This window comes from Erithacus rubecula (genome assembly GCF_903797595.1).
Source record: "Erithacus rubecula genome assembly, chromosome: 3".
NCBI lineage: Eukaryota > Metazoa > Chordata > Aves > Passeriformes > Muscicapidae > Erithacus > Erithacus rubecula.
This window is the reverse complement of record NC_136689.1, coordinates 121,366,345-121,387,637: the sequence shown is the minus strand read 5'-3', so window position 1 is coordinate 121,387,637 and position 21,293 is coordinate 121,366,345.

The following is a 21,293-nucleotide window of genomic DNA, read 5'->3' as shown; positions in this document are numbered from 1 at the left end:
CTTCAATTGGCAGTTGGTGAAAAACATAAAAAAACTGTTGAAAATGAGATCTAAGTCCAAAGGTCTTTAAAATTTTCTAAATGCTGTCATAAGAGGAAAAAAAAAATCTTTGTAGAAATATTAAATTGTTGATTTTTGGGGTTTTTTTCCTGAATATTTGACTAATACTTGCAGAATTTTCAGTTGGATGATGATGAATCAAGTCATCTTAGGCTGTTATTTTGGTGCTGCTGGAAGCCAGGAGAGATTTCCCAGTTCTGCTTGAGATTTCTCCTCATTTTTAAATTATTTTTTTTAGCACCCACCATTAACAAAGAAACTCACCACATGGAAACCCACATATTTGGCTTGAAAAAAAAATCTTTGTCCTTACTGAAAAAGTAAACAAGCTATTTGCTTCTGCAGTGTTATGGTTAATAATACTATTCCTTTAGAAGAAATAGGCTTGCTACTGAAGAGCAAGATAACTTCTTATGGAAGTTTCTGAGATGATTACACTTGCCAAGCAAACAATATTATGTTATTTTGGAGATTTATGACAAGTAAAAATGTATAGCCTGATTATTATTGGTAAATACTTGGGTAAAGAATAAGGAAAAATTCCTTAAAATAATTATTTCAAATAGATTATTTTCAGAGCACTTATGTGAGCTTTTTAAAACTGACTAAGACAAAAATCTGCACTGGTAGCATAAAATGTTAGGTGATTTGACCAGGGATATTTTAGTTACAGCAAACTGTATTATTTGAATCTTTTTATGAGCACACTTTTGCTTTTCATAGTGCTTTCTTCATTCCATAATAATAATAATTTAGACTAAATATGGTTCATTGCATTCTGTTAAATGACATAAGAAATATAGATCATGACATTACCACAGCTATTACATAATAGTGGATATTTCTGGCAAAAAATTACAACATTTTTAAATAATAGGTGACCTGCAGTGAAGCTGTGAGCAGTCAGTATCCATCATGAGCACCACAATGGCTGTGAGAGTTTTCATAGTTCTACTGACCAGAGTAAATTATCTTGACACTCTGTGCAATTTATCTACCGCTCAGAGATTTTATTTAGTTACAGAAAAAAGTTGCCTTATCTCATTCTAGCAAAGAGCATTCAATGAGAATAACACATTAACCTATAGGTAAAATGATCAGGTCTACTGGGATTACCATGGTTATCTTCCTTATGTTGAACAGTGCTATGCTGAAATCCACCTAGCACTCAAAACACTCACTCAAATATTACTGGTAAAGAGTTTTAATAAATTAATAGTATAATCTCAAATTATGCTGTAATCTGATGCTTTGGGTTTGGCTGTCTTGGTTTTTTGGTTTTTTTTTTTTTTTTTTTTTGCAATATAGATGCAATTCAAAAGAGGAAGTGTATAAATATATCTTTATGATTAGAATCCTTCCTCCTTTTAATTTGTATCCAGAAAATCAGAGTGACAAAAAATGCTAAAAGATATTGATATATTTTTTCAACTTTAAAACTGTAGCTAAATGTTATTATCTCTGAACCAAAAGAAAGTCCTGCTTCAGACAGAGAAAATTTTTAGACATTATTACACAAATGCTACAATACAAGATGAGCTTCGATTGTCACTCAAGCCTCTGTCACTAAATTTACAACCTAAAACCTTTAGGTTTTAGACTTAGCAGGAAACAACATGACCTTCTGAGTAGTCAAAATATAATTTATAATGTATATTATTGTATTTCAGAGGCATTTCTTCCATTTATCTAGCCACATCCATATTGCAGTTTTATTAAAGGCATGTAGATATTGTAAAGGAAGGCTTTTCAATCTGCTTAATAAGCTCTTAAACTAATACAGAAAATATTGGCTTTTTTCAAACCTCTGGCTGTTGAGTCTGTGACATGAGGAACACAGGGCATGGTGGTGACTAATAGGTCTCTGTGCACTTTAAGTGTGAGGTAGTACAATAGATCACCTGCTTTCAATAATGCTATTTATCAACTTTTAATTAGATCCTTTGCAGCTACAAGTCTTTTGACCTGAGCTAATTGATCATGCATTGTGGTTTTAATAGGCTTCATAATAATAACACTCAGCAATAATATAACACTTTCGATTCTCAAAGTTAAATAGTAACTAATTAACCCACAGAAAGCCCTTTGGGGGTCAAGAACAGAAAGTAAATATTTTATTCACTTTATAAAACAGGAATTTGGAAAGGGAGTGATAGGGAAGTTGAGTGATTTGACCCAGAACAGGCAGTGAATGAGAAAATGCTCCTTGAAAAGAATTCAGGAGAAGCTGATAAAGTGGGCTGAAAGTCAATACTTGCATTTTGCTAAAAATTTTGATAATTTGAAACTTTTTTATTATTTGTTTCTGAAAATGAAATAAAATAAAATAAATATATATGCTTAAAACTATATTTTAAAAGTTTTAAGTTAATTATATTTTTTTCCTTTTTAGCATGTTGCAAAGCTAGTTCTCTTATAATTCTATTCTTTATGGCACATTATTTTATTCTGTAAAGCTATCTGTAGCTTTAAAGTAATCTGTCAAAGTTGCAATAAACAGTAGTGAAACAATTACATAACATTTTGATTTATTAAAAAGTAAGAAAGGAAGTTTCTGCAGAAGGAAATATTTTGTTTCCATAAGGACACTTAAAAATAATGTGATTCCAAAAGCTGCAGAAAAACTTTTCTTTTTTCCATTTAATTAAAACGTAACTTTAACAGTCAAATTACAAGTCTGCAGTATCTTGATGTCAGTCAGAAAAGATAGCACTCAAATAAATTCCTGGACTATAAGTAATCTGAAGATACTGTTACTCTAAAAACTATTCTTGACAGATTTTGAGGTTGGTATTTTTCTTATGCGGGTTTGTTTAGCTTATGGGGATTTTCTTGTTTTGTTTATGGGGTTTTATTTGTCTTTGGGGTTTTTTTATTTTATTTTAAAAATACTTTTGTTTACCATATATGTGCAGAGCACAATTCAGAGAATATAGACTCCTTTTATTGAAAAGTCTTTACTAAAATTGAGGTTTAATTTTAGTTGTTGATGCTTATCCTTCATTAGCCTTTTATTTCACTTTCTATTTTCCATTCTTCCTGGCCCCACTGCAGCTTTTTCTCTCTTGAAATATGAATTTCAATGTTGGAGGTTTTCTAGTTTATAACTGGAGGCTGTAACAAGAGTTAGATGGTGGGAAAAAAGTGTGGGAACAGGGAAGGGGATAAGAGTTGAAATTAAATGCTGACAATACAGGCTAAAGAGCTCTTGTGGCTTGTCCTGGGGAGAGCAGTGAGGCAAAAAAAAAAAAAATCAATGTTTATTGCTAATTAGCAATTAAAATCTTGCCCTTTTATAGCTTATTAAAACATCATATAGAACTAATGGCTATTGAACTCCCAATGAAAACTGCACAGTACTTAAAGCAACAAAGATTTTTCTTGGGAAACAATGAAGAAGTTTATCAATATTCCTTGCTCTCTTCAGGGTTTCCTAATGAAAGCTCTGACCTCTGCCTACATATGCCACTCCAAAAGTGAACATAGCAGCATTTAAGAAGATAAAATTGACTTTCAGAAGTGTTACCTGACATCAGTGGAAAAGTCTGGCATCTTTTATTGGTGGTTTTGTAGTAATCTACAGTGATAGAAAAAAAAACATGGCAAAGAGACCATTTCAGTTACCTGGGACTGGCAGCAGCTGAGATAGTGGAGATGATGTAGTAAAAATAGAGGGAGTAAAATCTATCCGTTTCAAAATATATGTGGGAAAAAGTATGGTAGTACCAGTTTTAGTATTCCTTGACTGTATTCCTGAGGCATTTTAAAGGCTAGGGGGAGTAATCTGAAAGTGCTGAGCAAAACAGACAACTAAACTAGTTATTCACATTTCCCACTCCCCACCCTTCAGGTTTACCCAGTTCAGATTATTTCTTATATCAGTATTCTTCATATAAAAATTTTGTGTACCCACAGCTGTAAGAGATTTAAAGGAAGAAGAAAACTTCTATATGAGTTATCACCTTCCATTTAAGTTGAAATTTGCTAATGCTTGGGAATGAACAGCTTTCGAAAAGCAAGAGCAAGTCAAATTATTTTTTAATTTTTACTTGGAACAGAAAGTATCAGTTTGCAGTACAGGCATGTAAAGAATAAAATTCTCAAAGCTAACAGAAAAATCTGTGTACAAATTAGTCCTTTGGGCACGTTCTAATTTCTGATATTTCCCTTTCAAATATTGTCATTCATTTTGCTCATGATTTTGGCATCAGTGAAAAAATTATTTTATTCACATTTCATAAAAACTGCTAAAATCCTTTATTACTCGAAAATAAAAGAGAAATCCCAGCAGGAATATATTAAGCTTTGTTTCCTTGGCTTAGTGTCCAATGTATGATTTTCAAGTACACATCGTTTGTTATTATATTTGTCTTAGAGTTTGACTTCAGGCATCCTCTAAGTTAAGGAAGAAAAATTTGTTGGGTTTTTAGCCTGCAGCTTTGTAAGATACTGCAAGAAGCATCAAAGACAAATCACCTAGAAGTGCAAGGATCAATTGCTGGGAAAGGAATAGCCTATGTTCCACATTAGCACAGAGCCCCTCATTAGGCATGCAGCTGACAGGCTGTGATGGATCAGCAGGCTCTGTCTCACCGAGCTGCTGCTCTGCTGGCAGCCACCAGTGTTCAGTGGCAGCAGCACACCTCACACACTGCAACAGCACCTCCCACTCAAACCTGCATCCTGCCCTTCTGCCAGAGCTCCCCGAGTTCCCAGAGTGGAAATGTTCACATGCAGTGACACTGCAGCGATGCGCTCAGGAAGCGAAGCTTTCAGAATGTAAGCCAGCAGTAAAAACAGCAGAGAGGCCTTATGATCAATGTTGTAATGTCCATTTCTGAAGCCTTCTGTCATTTTTGCAGGACCCACAGCATAGTATCATGGTAATTAAGAGCAGGTGGATGCTCTTAAGTCAGACCTGTGCTTGGATGTAGTTCATGACATGACCATAGAAAAAGTTAGGCTGAGATATTTACCTTGCTGACATAGTGCCAGAGTAGAAACAAGAGTGAAAGGGGTGGATCAGCTTGAAAAAGAATCACTGCAAAAGAAAGAGGTACCTGTCCTCTACCTCTGCAAAACTTCTGGGCTGCAAACTGTCTACAGTTACCCACGGCTATTTATTAGCTGTGATACAGAATTGCTATTTTGACTGTCTTCTGCTGCATTTGTGCTCAGGATGTGTGGAAAGAATAGGGACTTTAACTCCAGTACCAGGCAGAACTTGCCTTGATACAGCAAAAGCCACCAGGGCAGACACAACCATGTAAAGTTGTCAGTGTTGGTAACTACTTTCAGTCAATTATTATTGACACCAATAGTTTAATCCTAAAGGAAGAGAGTACAGTTCTGGCAGTTTAGTTATCAATGATAGAGCAACAGTAACTTGATAATGGACAGTAATTTCTTTAAAGTATTTTTTTCTGACAATCCATAAAGAAAAAACATGAAAATATCGTAATTTAAGTTGAAATTGGTAAACTGAGATAAAAATAAATTAATTAATGGAACAACTTGCCTAGCAATTAAATTAATTTTCTGCTATTGAAAAAATTATTTTGAAACTGATAGAGAGGTTATGTACTTTTTAAAGAAATTGTTGGAGTGGTACTTTGACTTATATTAGTAATCCAACTAAGAATCTTAAGTATCCAATTTTCCTTAAAAGTATCTGTTTTGAATTAATTTGTAGGATCTGTCGATTCTACTAGTGTGACCTCCTGTTAATGTATGCAGCTATATATTAAGGGAAAAAGAGAGGGACATAACATACTTCCTTCCTAAGATAGATGTATGAAATGTGAATGTATGAAATATTAAAAGAAAATATCAATATTTCAACACACAAATAATATTCTTTCAAATATATTAAAAAAGCACAAAGATGAGAAAGTAATAAAAATATATACCCATAAATTCATGTATTAAACTAATGTACTAATTTTTTCATGATGGTTGATTAAATTATTTTATATGTAATAAAGAATTTTATTTTTCCCACAAATATTATTCACATTCAGGACTATGGGTTAAAAACTGTGTATTTCTTTACAAGTTGCATTTATGAGTTGTGTTTTATTTAAAATGAAAGACTTGTATTTGGTAGTAATTTGTAACTCATACATAACAATAAATGAAATTTATTGAAAATACTCCTGCCCATAATGTGATGAAAATATTCCAGTCTCATTAATTTTGGAACAATGCCAAATATTTCAGAGAATGCAATATTAATTCAATTTATTTGTGAAACCTCAGATACACTTGGTGTAATGTACTAAAGAAACATAATTAAACATTGTTCTAGGAACAGTGCAGAATTTTTCAATTTGCCTTATTTTGAAAGTTAGACATTGGGCAGAATTGGAAAATGGTGAGGGAGAAGCCCATTCTTCATTGGGTGGAGTAGCATAATTAAAGAAATAGAAACATACTCACATATCTTCCTGAATTTTCATAAAATGCCATCATTCATTCTGAAGATAAATAATTTGTGAATACATAGAAATTTAAGGTCAAAAAAAGAATGTTTTGCTTTTCACTTTATTGTCATCTCTTTCATTAAACCTGAGGCTGTGACAGCTTGGGATAGACTTTCATGGTAGATAAAATGAGTTTGCATGGTAAATCAGAGAGCACACAGAAGGATTACTACATGCAGGCTGATACTATTTTTTAAATCTTTCAAAATAGGAACCCAGTCTGATCATCTGATTTGTACATATATGTTCCTTTTAACTTCAACACAAATTATGAGGGCATATGTTTATACTTTGCACCAGATTATCCATTCAGCTTTTGAGATGCCTTTATTTGCATTGCACATTCCTAAAGAATTACATATTTCTTTCTTCTTTATTTTTTTTTAAGCACTGGAATCAATAAAATTTTCACATTTCTATTCTCATGGAAAATGAAAGAGCTTAAAAAGGAAGTAGACTGCAATAGTTTATCCTCTTATTTAATCTCCTCCGTTCATACTGTATTCAGACTTCTGCTGGTGAAAAAAAAAAATGAATTTTGAAGGAGACATTCAGGTCTGATAAATCGCAACATTCACACATAATACAATAGTACATACATAGATAAACATATGCATATATGAAAATATAAGTATTGTTCCTTTTGCTAGGAGATTTTTAGTGCCATGTTTTTCACAAAATGTGAGACTGGATTTAGAGTGTCTTGATGAGAACATTAAACTGATTCTGAAATTTTTGATAGCCAAGCCAACAAAGTGAGAATTTATAACAGAATAGTGTAATTAATATAAAGCAAGTTTAATTTAGGACTGATACTTTGTTTTTTCAGGTCCTGAAAGAACACTCTAAAAAGTGTCTGGAGATTCACTTTAAAATTTTACTGTGCCCTTAGATAATTATGTCATAACCTTGATAATGTATTTTCTCCATAGTCTTGCAAAACACTATAATGCTTTATGAAAAATAAATAACAACATAATATTCTCTCAGTTCATGTCCAACACAATAGGAAAAAGGAGCACAAACACTGGGCAAGAGAAAGATTATTATGAAAAATTACAAAATTGATCACCAGGGTTTTGTTGTCCAAGATGGATGATATGCTAAAAGTGAATCAATAGTTTAAATAATGAAAACTAAATTATGCTTAAAAATCTTTGTTTCACTAGTTTGCCATGAGTAATGCAAGTAATCTCTTGTTGGAATATATATCTCTGTCTTGAATATGGTCCTTTAAGTCAACAGTATTTCATCTCCTGTTAAAAGGAGCTGGTTGGACAGTCTGTCAGAGACAAAGTAAAGACCTAAATCAAAGCTGAAATTAATTGTCCTCTAGTGACCTTGTATTTTCGTGTCTGAAGCAGTTGTTCAAAATGTGATTCAAAATTCAACTGAAGAGGTTTTCCTTTTGAAAATATAGATTTACATTTCTGTATTGGCCAAAATAAAAATTAAAAAAAAAAAACAAAAAGAAAAGAAAAAAAACCAAACCAACCAACCAAAAAAAACCAAAAAACCCGAACAAATGTATCCTGTTCCCAGGGTAAAGCAGGCATCAAATTTACTGAGAAAGAAGGTTCAGAAATTGATTGTCTCCTAATCAATAAAAAGATGGTAAGCTAAAGCTTTCATAAAGCTGTTTCAAACCAACTGTTTTCTTCCTCAGCCACCTTCTCTTTTGCCCAAGGTTTGTAACAGGATACTCCTAGAAAATTTATTCTGCTGAAGATTTTGGCAGAACAAGTGACAGGAGTTTATGTAAAAAGATGAATGTCCAATATCAGGTGTAAAATTGTTGCATTGCCTGTACAACTGCAACTGTCCACCAAAAAAGAGAGTAAAGTGATTTAGAGAACGGAGGGATGGCTTTTAATAAAGGAAGCAGTCATCATCCATCATAAAATCTGAAAGCTAGGATGGAATCCAGAACTTTCTGATTAACATTTAGTTAGACACTGTTTTTCATTTCATAAATATATAGTAGTGATTTTTAAAGGTTGTGGCACACAGCTTGTTTCCCAGAACAAGAAAAGCCTGGAGACTGTAAACAAGCCTCCTCTTCTGTTAAAATAGTCTCCAGGCTCAGAAATGTCCAAAAGAGATTAATTGGCTGTGATTGATGTTCTGATTGTCCCTACCTGGCAGTCAAGACTGTGCATCCACTGCTGGAACCAGCAGCCTTTTCTGTAAAGAGTAGAGACAGGCAAAACCTTAGGCAGCTGTGGGTTAGGGAGAGGGGCAGACTGCCAGAAAAATATTCTTCTTCCTGTGCCCAGAATATCACAGTGCCTCTTTCAATTAGTTATGAGAAAGCACCAGTACTCCTCTGCCTATCCTGCTGTGTAGTCCTGCTGTAATCCCAGTTTTTACCAGTGCCACATGGGCAATGAAAAACAGCAGCAGACAGCTTTGTTTTTTAAATACTTTCTTCCATTATACTCCAGCTTACCCTTCTCTGGCATCACAGCCAAGTGAATGTTCCCTGAGATATTGATACATGTCATATTCATGTAATTCCTCATACAGTGGTAAATTTTTACTTACACTCTAGTCTTCCTGATTATGAATTTCTCTCCTTAGCAAATTTTACCACAGGTAAAATGTCTTCTCTCCAACAAACTCATCTTTGTCTGTCACCCTAGTGACCGTCTTTATTGAGGGAAAATATTGGCTCCCTACTTTTGGCACCATTTTTGAAATAGTAGTAATTCAGGCAGTGGCACAGAGCTTTCATATATTCACAATCTTTTAAAACATTTGAGAACTGATCACCAGTATTAGACTTCTAAGAGGACTGCTTTATCTTTACTTTTCCCAATTAGAGGAGTGTATGGCAACTGACATTTTGACCAACAGAAGGAAAGAGAAGACTTCCAGAGCTCAGAATATGGAGGGTTTTCTGTAGGAAGTTAGGACCTAGTGCTAAGATCATATCTCTTGCAAAGCCGCCAGGGTAACTAGCACACTAGAGAAAATTCAAATTATACTGTTCTTTGCTCTGCTACTGATTAGCTATGTGGTTTGATTTAATAATTTTACTTTTTGTTAATTGTAAAACAGGGCTATTTCATATATAAAACACAATTTTGCTTAGACTGTCTTAAAGGTAGACTTTTTCAGTTAATATATTTTGATCTGAGATATGCCTTCAGGTTACTATGTGTAGCAGTTCACCAGTGCCTGTTTCTGCAAGAATCTGCAAATGCTTTACAAGTAGTAATAATGTTATACCATAATAATTGATTAATTCAAAACCTGAAATACTGTCTTGTAAAAATAATACTTACATAGTGATGCATATCTTTTCTGCAGAAAACGAATGAATATTTCCTTATCCATTTCCTTATCAGGAATTTGTGAAATCTGGTGGGTTAGCTGTTTGGATCAACATTGTATTGTCAGTCTGCTGAGGTTATGTCGACATTTGCTAATCATTGTGATAAACCAGTATCTGGTTTTATCAGTTGTGTTAAATAAGATTACTGTTTATGAATATCGTTATAAGATCATCCAAGAAAAAGAGGTCTGCTTATAAAATTCAGTCAACTATGTTCCCTTGCCACCTTCTTTTTCCTCTCTCTTAGAATTCTCCTTTTTTACTGTAAGCTTATAATATCTTTCTAAGGCTGTTATTAGTGTTAGTGAAAGTATTACAGAACTCATGTTGGGACAATGACAAAAGCTACATCTTAGATCATTAGATCAGATTCAATTCAGAAATATTTTTTCCCAATTAATGTTTTATGCTTCATCTGAGAATACTTTGTCACTACATAACTACATTACTACTTCATAAGACCCAGAAATACATTTCATTGAATAAATGCAGTGGATGAATCAGCAGCTATAGCTGGAAATCTTATCCTGATGGAAAAGTACGGTATGCAGAGGACATAAAAGTATTTGTAACTAGGAAAGAAGTGATAAACCTCTGCACAATTCCATCTGCATGTTTGTAAGATTGAAAAAAATTGAAGATGAAATAGCAAGTGATGAGAATTTCTGCATAAAATTTTACTCAGGTTTACACCTCTATTTTACAAGTGGTAGATGATCTTTGACCAAGTAAAAAAATTTGTTTTCATAAAGTTCACTTACCATATGGTAAACTGACCATTTCTACACACTGCTTGAGACCTTGCTATCTTGAGATTTTTCTCAAGTCTGATAACAAACTTATTGAAGAGGACAGCAGGCAGACCATCTGATGCAGCACTGGTAGTGAGCAAGTTATTTATACTCTGTCCAGTGAAAATTATTTCATTAGTCTGCAACTTTTATCAAAAAAAGCTAACTATTCTTTTTGAAATAAAATAAATGTTAACTACGTGCTTCCTTTGTACCGAGATGCTTTTCATTTATCTAATATTGTAAATTATTGCAGCTGATTACATTGAGATTGCTTGCAGTCAGTGCTCTTAACATGTATTATGAATGCCATAATATTAACAGCATGGGTAGCAACAGCAGCTTGAATATCCAAGCTTCAGAATACATACATGCTACATGCAGGGAGCAGTACCAGTGTCTAAATTCAGCAACACTGTGTGTCCAATCAAGGTGTCAGGATTGCTTCTCTCCATTGGCTGTGCAGATTATATGGTACATGTACTGGTTCATGCAATCTTCTGAATCACTTTTGTCTTGAATTTACTTTACTAATTGTGCATTTCACAAGCCTCCTCACGCCACCACTGTGAAATACAAAAACCATAATTTTATCCTTTTTTTACAGACAGGCAGCTGAAGAACTGATGACTTGTATCAATGATCAATGTAAAGATTGTAGTGGCTTGATTAGACTTCCAGTCATCCCAAAAAGTTTAAATATTTAGAATTCTACTTGTTTCCTATATCACGTCTAGAAATCAAAGGCAGATGCATTTAGCCAAGCATCTTCCTGACATAGCAGTTACTAAGTGAAATTTCCTGAAACCAATAAGAAATTTTACTTGAGTAGAAGTTTTATTCATTCATTTATTTATTTATGCTATAATTGTAGTTTCTATATCAAGAATCTATATTTGTAACAGGGAAAGACTTTTTAAAAGGCAAACACTCTGTACACTTGTTTTTTAAATAATCACACAGTGGAGCAGTGCTCATTTTATTTTACCTTGTTTAAATGTGCAGATTAAGCCCTATATCCTTGGCACCCAATGAAAAAACAAGGGAATAGGAGAGGTATCTAAGCAATAACACTTCTAAAAGACCTTTATGTGTGAAAATAGCTAAGATTCATTACAACAGACTTGCTACTAGTGGCCTGGTTTTGCTGCTACATTTAATGATGGGATGACCTTATCAATTCTAATGACTCTACAGTGGTTAAGGGCTGTATTTTACCAGCATTTAATATAAGCTATTAATAAAGTACATCTTTCATCTACTTTAAAAATGGGCCATGAAGCAAAGGTGAATAAAGCATGGGCATGAAGCAAATGGGTAATAAACAGAACCAACATATCAGGTAGGTATGTGCAACACTTTTCATCTGCATGAGTTTGTTGGTTTTTTCCAGTAATGTATTCCAGTTATCATTATCTGCCCTGCAGTTGCAGAATACTGGTGTTGTAGATATTAAAGCTTAAGACTGCGCAGTGCTAGATTAACTTATCTTAGAGGTTTTTTTCAACCTAAATGACTCTATTATATTTTATATAACCTACCAATAACTTGCTGAATACAAAACTAGATTTTGTTACTACAGCTTTCAGTGTGAAATAAGACATGTTGACCTATGCTGAGGCTTAATATGTCCAACTTTCTTACGGATAGAGAGGAGACAAAAGCTTCCATATAACCTGAACACACCAGGCTTCCTTAGCAGCTCATACTGTTGCACTTTCATTCTTCAATCAGAATGGAAAAGCAATCCAATTTTCGCACTGGTAAGGATTTTAAATAAATGTAGAAACATTCTCTGTTCTGTGCTTTCTAGCATGTTCAGCTAGGTTTAGCTTCAGATGGATGTTCTTATGTGATCCATTTCTTATTCCTGAAGAGTATATATATAGAGAGATGTAGATGATAGATATAGATAGGTATATCTATATAGACATATATATCTGAAGAGTATAAATGTGACTAGGTCTTAGTTTCCATACTCCACATTTCATATTTTGTTCTTCATTTTCTGTGTGTTACTTTAATACTCTCTTTGTACATTTATTGGTTTTTTTATACATTTTATGTATATCAGCTTTATAAAGTTGGGTATGTGAATTTCAACAAAGAGGTAGGTGTGTGTGTCATTATTTACCTGTGTAAACAATGTGAATGATTAAGATTGGAAGAGACCTTCGTGTACATCTCATCCAGCTGCCAACCTAGCACCATCATAATCACCATATCACCTCAATCATATCCTCAGGTGCCAAATACAGATGCTACTTAAACATTTTGAGAGACAGATACTCCATCATGTCCCAGGGCAACTTACTCCAATGCTTGACCACTCTTTCAGTGAAAAAAAAAATCTAATATCTAATCTGAACATCTTTTTTGTACACCTTAGGGCCATTTCCTCTCATCTTTTCACTTGAGACATGGCAGAAGGATCTGATGCCCACCTCACTACAGCCTCCTCTTGGGTGGTAATAGAGAGCAATGAAGTCCCCCCTGAGTTTCCTCTTCTCCAGACTAAACCCCAGCTTCCTTAGCCACTTCTCATAAAATTTTCTTCAGATGCTTCATCAGCTTTGTTGTCCTTCTCTCACACACTCCAGCATCTCAATGTCTTTCTTAAAGTGAGGGTCTCAAAACTGAACAGGGAATTTGAGGCATGGCCTCACCAATGCCAGTACATCATGACAATCAGTTTCTTAGTTCTGTTGGCCACACAGAACTTGGAGTCAGTAGTGTACTGTAGACTAGAGTTAAGTTATAAAACATACAAAAAGACAATTAAAAACAACATTTCAAAATTTCTTTTGAAAGGAAAATCTTCATGTGATCTCAGTCATGGCTTCCATATGTATTATCCATTACAGCTACAGTAAATTCCCTGCATGAGCTTTGCTTTCATATGACTATTAGTTGAATGTGTTGCAGTAGTGCTTGAAGGTTCAGATGCAATTGCAAGCCAAATTATTTCAGGTAAATGGAATCAAGTGGCCTGAAGAATAAAACCTCTGGTATGAAATGTTTCTGACACACAGATTAATAAAGATGCTCAGACCACCCAGCACTTATTCTGATTCTTGGATAGGTTTCATGCTAAGCTTCACAGTGGGGTGGTTTCACCATGGTCTGCACTGTACATCTGGAAATGTAGATAGCAGGACAGGAATGTGTATTACCATGTATGTGAATGAGACACCAAGTTACCTGAGAGGACTTTTCATCTCAGACTGATAATGCTAAAGAGAAAAATTACTGTATTAAAAACTGTCCAAGGAGTTACAGAGATTTTTGAAACTGAGGAATGAGCAAAACCAAACAAAACACATCCATTCATAACAGGTGGGAGAAGACAGGAAGAGGAAATGTGACTCTGCCAGATGTGGCTTGTCAGCACTGTGGGTTCCCCCTGGGCTTGTCAGGATGGACACATCACTGGCATCCCCAGCTACTGCCACATCTCACCCACACCCACCATGGGGATACTCCAGCACTTGCACCCTAGGGATGTGAGCTCATCTGGGGCTGTTACCCATCCCTGGAAGGGCAGCCAGGGCACTCAGGTCTCCTAGAGCAGGTGTGTGCAAGGAGGGATTCCCACATGTCCAGAAGAGGGGAGGCCTGCAACCCCCCATAGTCAAGGACTGTGGTTGTGGGGAAGCATCTGTTTGGGATTAATAATAAAAGAGGGTGTAGCAAACATGGAATGCAAAGTTGAAAAGGTGATACAAGCTGAGAAACCTGTTGCCTAGAACTGAAAATCTTTCCAAAAATGTTAAAATGGTAATATAAAGAGTTATTTAATGAAAGCTTTAAAGTACATGAATATAGCTATATGCACACTCAGGATTGAATTTCTATAATTTGTATAAGATTAATTAATTAGTATATCTAGCAGGCACATCCAACAGGAGAGCAGTTGCCCTGGTATCCTCCCCTTGTGCCTGCCTCTTGAAGACTCTCCAGGGGCTTTTAGCCCTATATTTTTATGTCTCACACGTGCTGATACAAAACATGATGTCCTTGCTAGAAACTATTTTCTTGCAAACAAGACTAAACAGAATTTCAAGAAGGTGACACAAATGTGTGAGAAAGGGTAACCTAAAGTAATATTGCAATATAAAAGCACAAAATAATACTGAAGAAAATGTATAAGGAAAATGAAGGAAAAGGTAAAAGTAGAAAGATGTAACCACCTGTGCCCCTTGCAATCAGCCTTGGTTGTTGCAGTTTCAACATCTGTTGAAGTGGTGGTCAACAGGCTGGATCTGTCAGGTGGTGAGAGAAGTCACAAAAGAGTCTCATGTATTTTATCAGCTCAGGTTGAGGTGAAACACCTAGGTATGCCTCCTGGAGCAGGGAACTGCTCACTGATGTGATGCTGATGGACCACTTTGGGAGTGTCCATTACAGCTCCCAATATGCTACAGCTGCCTCTCATGTCAATTCTTGTTATTTCTCAGAGTGGAGTTTTCACAGCTGAGCCATTTGGCATGATAAAAAGCATTATCCTACCTTGCAGGATCTGTGTCTTATCAGCCTCTTCCCTTATCTGGTACAACACTAGGTTGAAGCCTGAGGTGAAAGTCCTCACTTGCACTGTGATTGAGACATTACAATTCCAGTCTCTCACACCTGTGGTTGCATTCCTTCTCAAACCTTTTTTGCATCTCTTTGATCAGGGATAATTGGACAAGAGCACCACCTCTATCTTTTCTCGAGTTCCATTACAGACCAAATTCCAGTTAGCAGGCAGATTTGGGGAGGGGTGGACTTTAATGGTCACAGATGAACAGATGCTTCTCTGCACCATTTGCTACAGTGGACAAAAGTCTCTACTGATCTGACGTTTAAGCCCTTAATTTCAGTCTGTCACAAAAGGACCTCAGGGATCATCTGATCCAACCTTTCTTGACAAGCAGGCTTTGGCAAGACAGCCCTGCACCTTGTCCAACTGGATCTTAAAAAGTGACCCACTGATGTGGAATTGATCACTTCTCTCAGGAGATAATTTGAATGGCTGATTGCTTTCTTGTTAAAAATTGACTTTGTGTTCAATAGAAATCTTTCCAGGAGTAACTTTTACTCATCAACCCTCTTTTTCTTCATGTGACTCTGCAAAAGGAGTCTCCATCTCCTTTGTAGCAATCCTTTAAATACTGGAACCTGGTAGTATTTACTTATGTGTATAACATTTTGCAGCTGTCTGATAATGTGGTATATCTCCTGCATGGCTAATATTTATCCTAAATTGATAGTTTACTAATGGTTGGTTAATTATATGTTGATAATAAATCAGTGCATCACTTTGGATTCATGTTGGTTGGACTTCTTTCCTAGCCACAATGTTCAAGCTATCTGGCTGAAGACTATCCTGCATGAATCATCCTAGCTATGGAAATATCCCAGCTGCATTGCAGATATTTCTAGTTAGAGGGACTCTAAACGCATTGCTATCAAAACAAAAGAACAAAAAAACAAAAACAAACAAACAAAAATTTCAATTTATTATTATCTAAATTTATTTTAAATATGGCATATAGAGACAAAAGCATGTAGTTATGTATTACAGAAAGTTTATTAGTATTTACCTAAGATGACATGGATAATTTTATTTTTTTTCAGACAGAAGAAATATCCCCTAGTTAGATTGTATAGACCTATTTTTTACATAACCAGATGCACTTTCCCTCAGTGAAGTTGGTATTTTGAAGACAGTTTAAGAATTATTGATGCAGAAGTCCAATTCAGTCTAACAGACTGAATTGCTAGACTGTGCTAAAGGAATGATTTTACAAATACATGCAATGGGAAATTCAAGGCATATGGCCAAATTTGTGCATCTCATAGTTCAGCCCTTGAAATCTACCGAGGATTCAGCCTAATGAAGACTGGCAGTGTCACATTGTCATGCTGCTCTTCCCCACTCTCTTATCATTGCTGTTTTTAACATTTCTCTGACATACTAACACTTGTTCACTTGCCAGAATGTTCTTTTGAACTTTAGCTAGAAGAGATCATGAAGTTGGCATCCTGAAGAGCTCAGTTTCACTCCAGATTTTCAATACTAAAGAAGAGCCAATGAAGTAATGGAGAGAGGGGCAGAGCAAGGGCTGTCATGTTTTCATTCCTCCAGTAAAACTGCTTTATTTACAATACTCTACTAATGCAATTTAGCTTGGAACGTGATCAAAATTAAATTGCATATTTTGAATTGAAACTTAGTTTTGGTCATGTTCCAAACAGACCTACACTAACAGGGTGCTGCAATATTGCAGTGAATTTTAAATGATGCACTAGAATATAATGACCTTTTCTTATGCTCTGCTCTGAGCTGTGCTACTCTCACTTCAGAGCATCCTAGATTCTCCCAACCTCAAGGTCACATTCTGGATGAAAATGACATTTCAAAAAAGTTAATTGGTGGCAAAAACATTGTTAGTAAGACTATTGAGAAAATAAAGTATGAAAAAATATCCTTTTGATTGTTTGAAATATTGAATTCTAAAGGTGCAATCAATAATGAATTAATAAGAAAGTGTTACAACTTCTGATCATGAGAAATTATGGAAAATTTACTGATACTTTTTCTCATCATGCTGGGCAAGAACAACTTGAAATAATGGTTCTAAATATTCAGCTTTCTGAAGATTAGCAAAATTCATAGCTTAATCATTGAAAGGATGTTTCTGAATATGATTACATTCACATCACCACTAGAAAAGAAAATAATATTTTTTGTCTCACTTTAGCATGAAACAACCCCTGTCTTTTAAAAATCATTACCATGCAACTGCTATACTTTGCTTCTGAATTTAATGAAATAAATTGCAAATGGATTTACAGAAAATCTCCCAACTGGTGTCAAGACGTTTAAAATATTCTAATATGGAGCCATTGGACTAAGGTCAATTTTATTATAAAATTTAAAAATTATTAAATACTTCATAGACAGTGAAATCACATATCTAGATGGTGTTTTAAAATGTACAAAGTATGATGTCATTTCTTTTAGTGACTTATAATACTTTAGTTATAGAAAACAAAACAGAACAAAACTCTTCACTAGTATTTATTAGTAAATGCATTTACAAAAGCTGCATCCTTTCCTATCCTTCCTCTTCCCTTCTCCTCCAGCATCTCAAAGTACAAGAAGAATTGGTTTGAATGCAAGGCTGTGAAAATGGGCAAGAGATTTGTTAAAGCTCACCTATCTTAAAATTCCCCAAAAGTTGACATTTCCTCAATTTCAAATGGTTTTTTAGGGTTGCAAGATAACTTTATGAATTGCATTGGAAAGTTAGATAAAAAGGGTTAGTGGGAAGTCAGATTTCTTTTCTAGTCATTCAATAGCATTATAATAGGGACAATTCTGGGATAGTTTTGAACGGAAATTGTTATTGTCGAAAGCAAATTATACAGCCTTTACAGAAAAAAAACAAAAAAACACCTAGTTATTTGGTTTGGACATAATCTGAGGCTCAGTCTCTTAACTTTATGTAAAATGAAACATATGAGAAATACTTCCAAAGGTTATGTATGGAAAAATGAAACAAAAACCCAAGCCAAACAATTAAAAAAAAAAAAAAGAAAAGAAAAAAAAAAACCCACTGAAACTCATTTTAAGCAAATAATGTATTAGGGAGTGAATTGCCAAATGAATTTTTTTATTTCATTAGTGAGGACTCCTTTGTTACAATAAGCATGGTATAGATAGTAAATATAGATAATATCTATACATAATATCTATACATAATATCTATACATAATAAGACAGTGACATCAAAAATGTAGATTGTAATCTACTGTTCTAGTAGACTACAGTTTTAACATGCAGTAGTTGAGTGTTGATTTTCGTTTTTCACTAGTAATGTGGTGAAATAAGGATGTTTATATACCTTCAGCTAAAAAAGCCAGCAAAATAAACCCTAAATTAAAGAGAACAATCCAACCAAAACCAAACCCTCCAAACCAATACATTTTTTTACTCTCTCTGCATACTCTGCAGAGAACAGACTGCAATCTGGTCATAAAAGATGCAGTGGAACAGAGTGATTTCAACAGCTAAAAAGAATTGAGTTAAACTGGATGGATGAATTATTTTGATTTTAAGCACTCCATTGGAAGCTGAAACAATAGACTCACTAGCTCAGTATAAAATAATAACAAAAGATGTTGTCTTCAGAGACGTTTTGCTCAGAGATGAAGGTTGTTTCCTCTCTCTGCTCAGCTGTGCCAGTGGTGGGGAGGAGCTGTGCTGGTGCCCGCGCAGAGCCAGGCTGTGCCTGGATGCTGGGGAACAGCCACTCTGAGCTCCAGCAGCTGCTGCAGCAGCCCTGCTGCTCATTGCTTGGAAACAGTACAGCTCTACCCAAGTGGATGGGCATTCCTGTCCAGAACCATGGCAGACACTGCAGCCTTTACAAAATCTGTCTTCTAAAGTCAGTTGTATCTCCACGAAGAATTGTGTTGTCAACTCAGATGTCTGTCCTCTCTGAACATAGCTGACTATGTCAATTAGCTACTTTGAGTTTGGCTATCAGTCTCAAGTTTTTATTCTTTAGGTAAGTGGTTCTCTCAATGATTTCCATGTCTAGACTGAAAATACATATGGATATTTTTTTTCAGTACAAACAAGATTATTTCACTGTTGAATTGTTACAGCTTTTGCCAGTCTTTCATTATGGACTGAAGTGAATAGTAGTGAATATTACCAGTTTGCCTGAGTACGATAGAGGTTCCTTTGTTTAAGTAGTAAACAGAAAAAATAAGGGTAAGAAAGCATATGTATTTTAAACGCCGTGGTTAATCTCAGCTGTCTTCATTTTAGCTGTCCAAGTATTAAAGTTCATTCCATTCATTTTTTATGTCAAGTTAAAGGAGAGAACCTTTATGCATTTCCAAAAGATTTATACATACATAACATATGTGCACACATACATATATATAGAGAGAGACCTGGAATGCAAAGATTCATCCTCTAGAATTTTTTTTCTTCACTTGTCAATAAATAAATAAATAATAAACTACAAACTTAAAACAAATTTTAGATAGCTAGATGGTGAGATAAATTCCATGCTCTGAGTAAGAATATTAGCAGATATGCACTAATATATGAATAGCATTAAACTCTAGGTTTAAATTATTTGCTGTCAAGACTTCCTTATATTTCCGTTGTGTTAGGTTAAACAATTTTTAATAAAATAGGTAAGTAGCATAAATAAGCTGCTACTGATTTCTTTTCATAGTACATGTAACACCTTCAGTTTTGAATATAGGTTGTCATGCATTATTCCTTCCTACAATAAATTATTTAGCAATCCCTTGGCTTTCAAAGATGAAAATTTGACTCCAGAAGGTGGGATGATAGTAAACATACCAGCATTGAAGAGGAAATCAGGGTAAGAAAAAGTTACCAACAAATGTAAATATAGTGACTCCAAATTGTTCACTGGAATAAAGACATCCCTACTTTGTATGATAAACCTTAAGAAGATGTCTTGTTTATGCAACTGGAAATTCAATGTTCCCTGTATGCACAACTCAGTGACAAGGGATTTCTTTTTGCTAGCTTCTCTGAACATTTATTTTAAGTAAATTGTATACCAAAAAAAGACTATTGTGACAAAAAGTTAGATTAAAATTTTTATAAACAAGCAAGCAAAATATAAGAATTAATTTAGTGCTAAAACTTGCATGCCGAACTAGAAAGAGGTCTGGGGTGGCCTTGGCCCAAATTGTGTGGGCTGACTTACAGTCTTCCTATTTAGGTCTGGTTACCTTTTAAGAGAAGAGGTTGAATTCAAAACATAGAAATTGTACTAGGGCCTTCTTTGTGACCCCCACATAAAATTTAAGTGATTTAGCTCTTCTCGAATTTCTTGAAGCAATGTTAACTCCATGTTTAAGTTTTTATCATGTGAAAGTGTAGTGCCTGCAGTATATTCTATGGAAGATATTCAGGAAAACTCTTCTGTGTGAGCTGGAGAGAGGCAAACCTAGCTCAGACTTGTGCTGTTTGCTCTTTGGGATTGATTCATGCTGAAAATCTACCAAACAATATTCATGTTTCATCACTGAGTGTAAACTGGAGTAGTCTAAAACAGAGCTAATAATTCTGCAGTATGAATAGTCAAAAGTGCAAGTTAATAATTGCCTTTTTGTCTTCAACTAAGCATACTTAGTCCAGTTCTCCTAAAGGTTAGAAAAAGAGACAACCATTTTCCATTGAAATTTCAGTTTTTTGTTTTTTGTTTTTTTTTCCATTTAGTGCTTTTTTTTACTCTAAAATGTCTGCATAAATGCTTCTTGTGACAATACAGTCCAGGAAATTATCTTTAGGCTTCAGCTAGTTCAACTTCTGCTCCTCTAAGGAAAGACAAGGCACAGAGCCACTCATGGCATTTCCATCTTACTCAGTTCTTAGCTGAATGTCTATTCAGTAGCTAACTCTGAGATTCTTATATCCAGTAGGACCCATATGGTGGCACTACAAACCATTTCTCCAGCTTTTTACTCCTAAATCTCTATGTGCCAGCAGTTGGAAATTGATATACCTCCAGTCAGAAAATAAAATCTAGTGAAGAATCAGTTAGTCCTCCCTAAATTAATGTGGAAGGTTTTACTTCA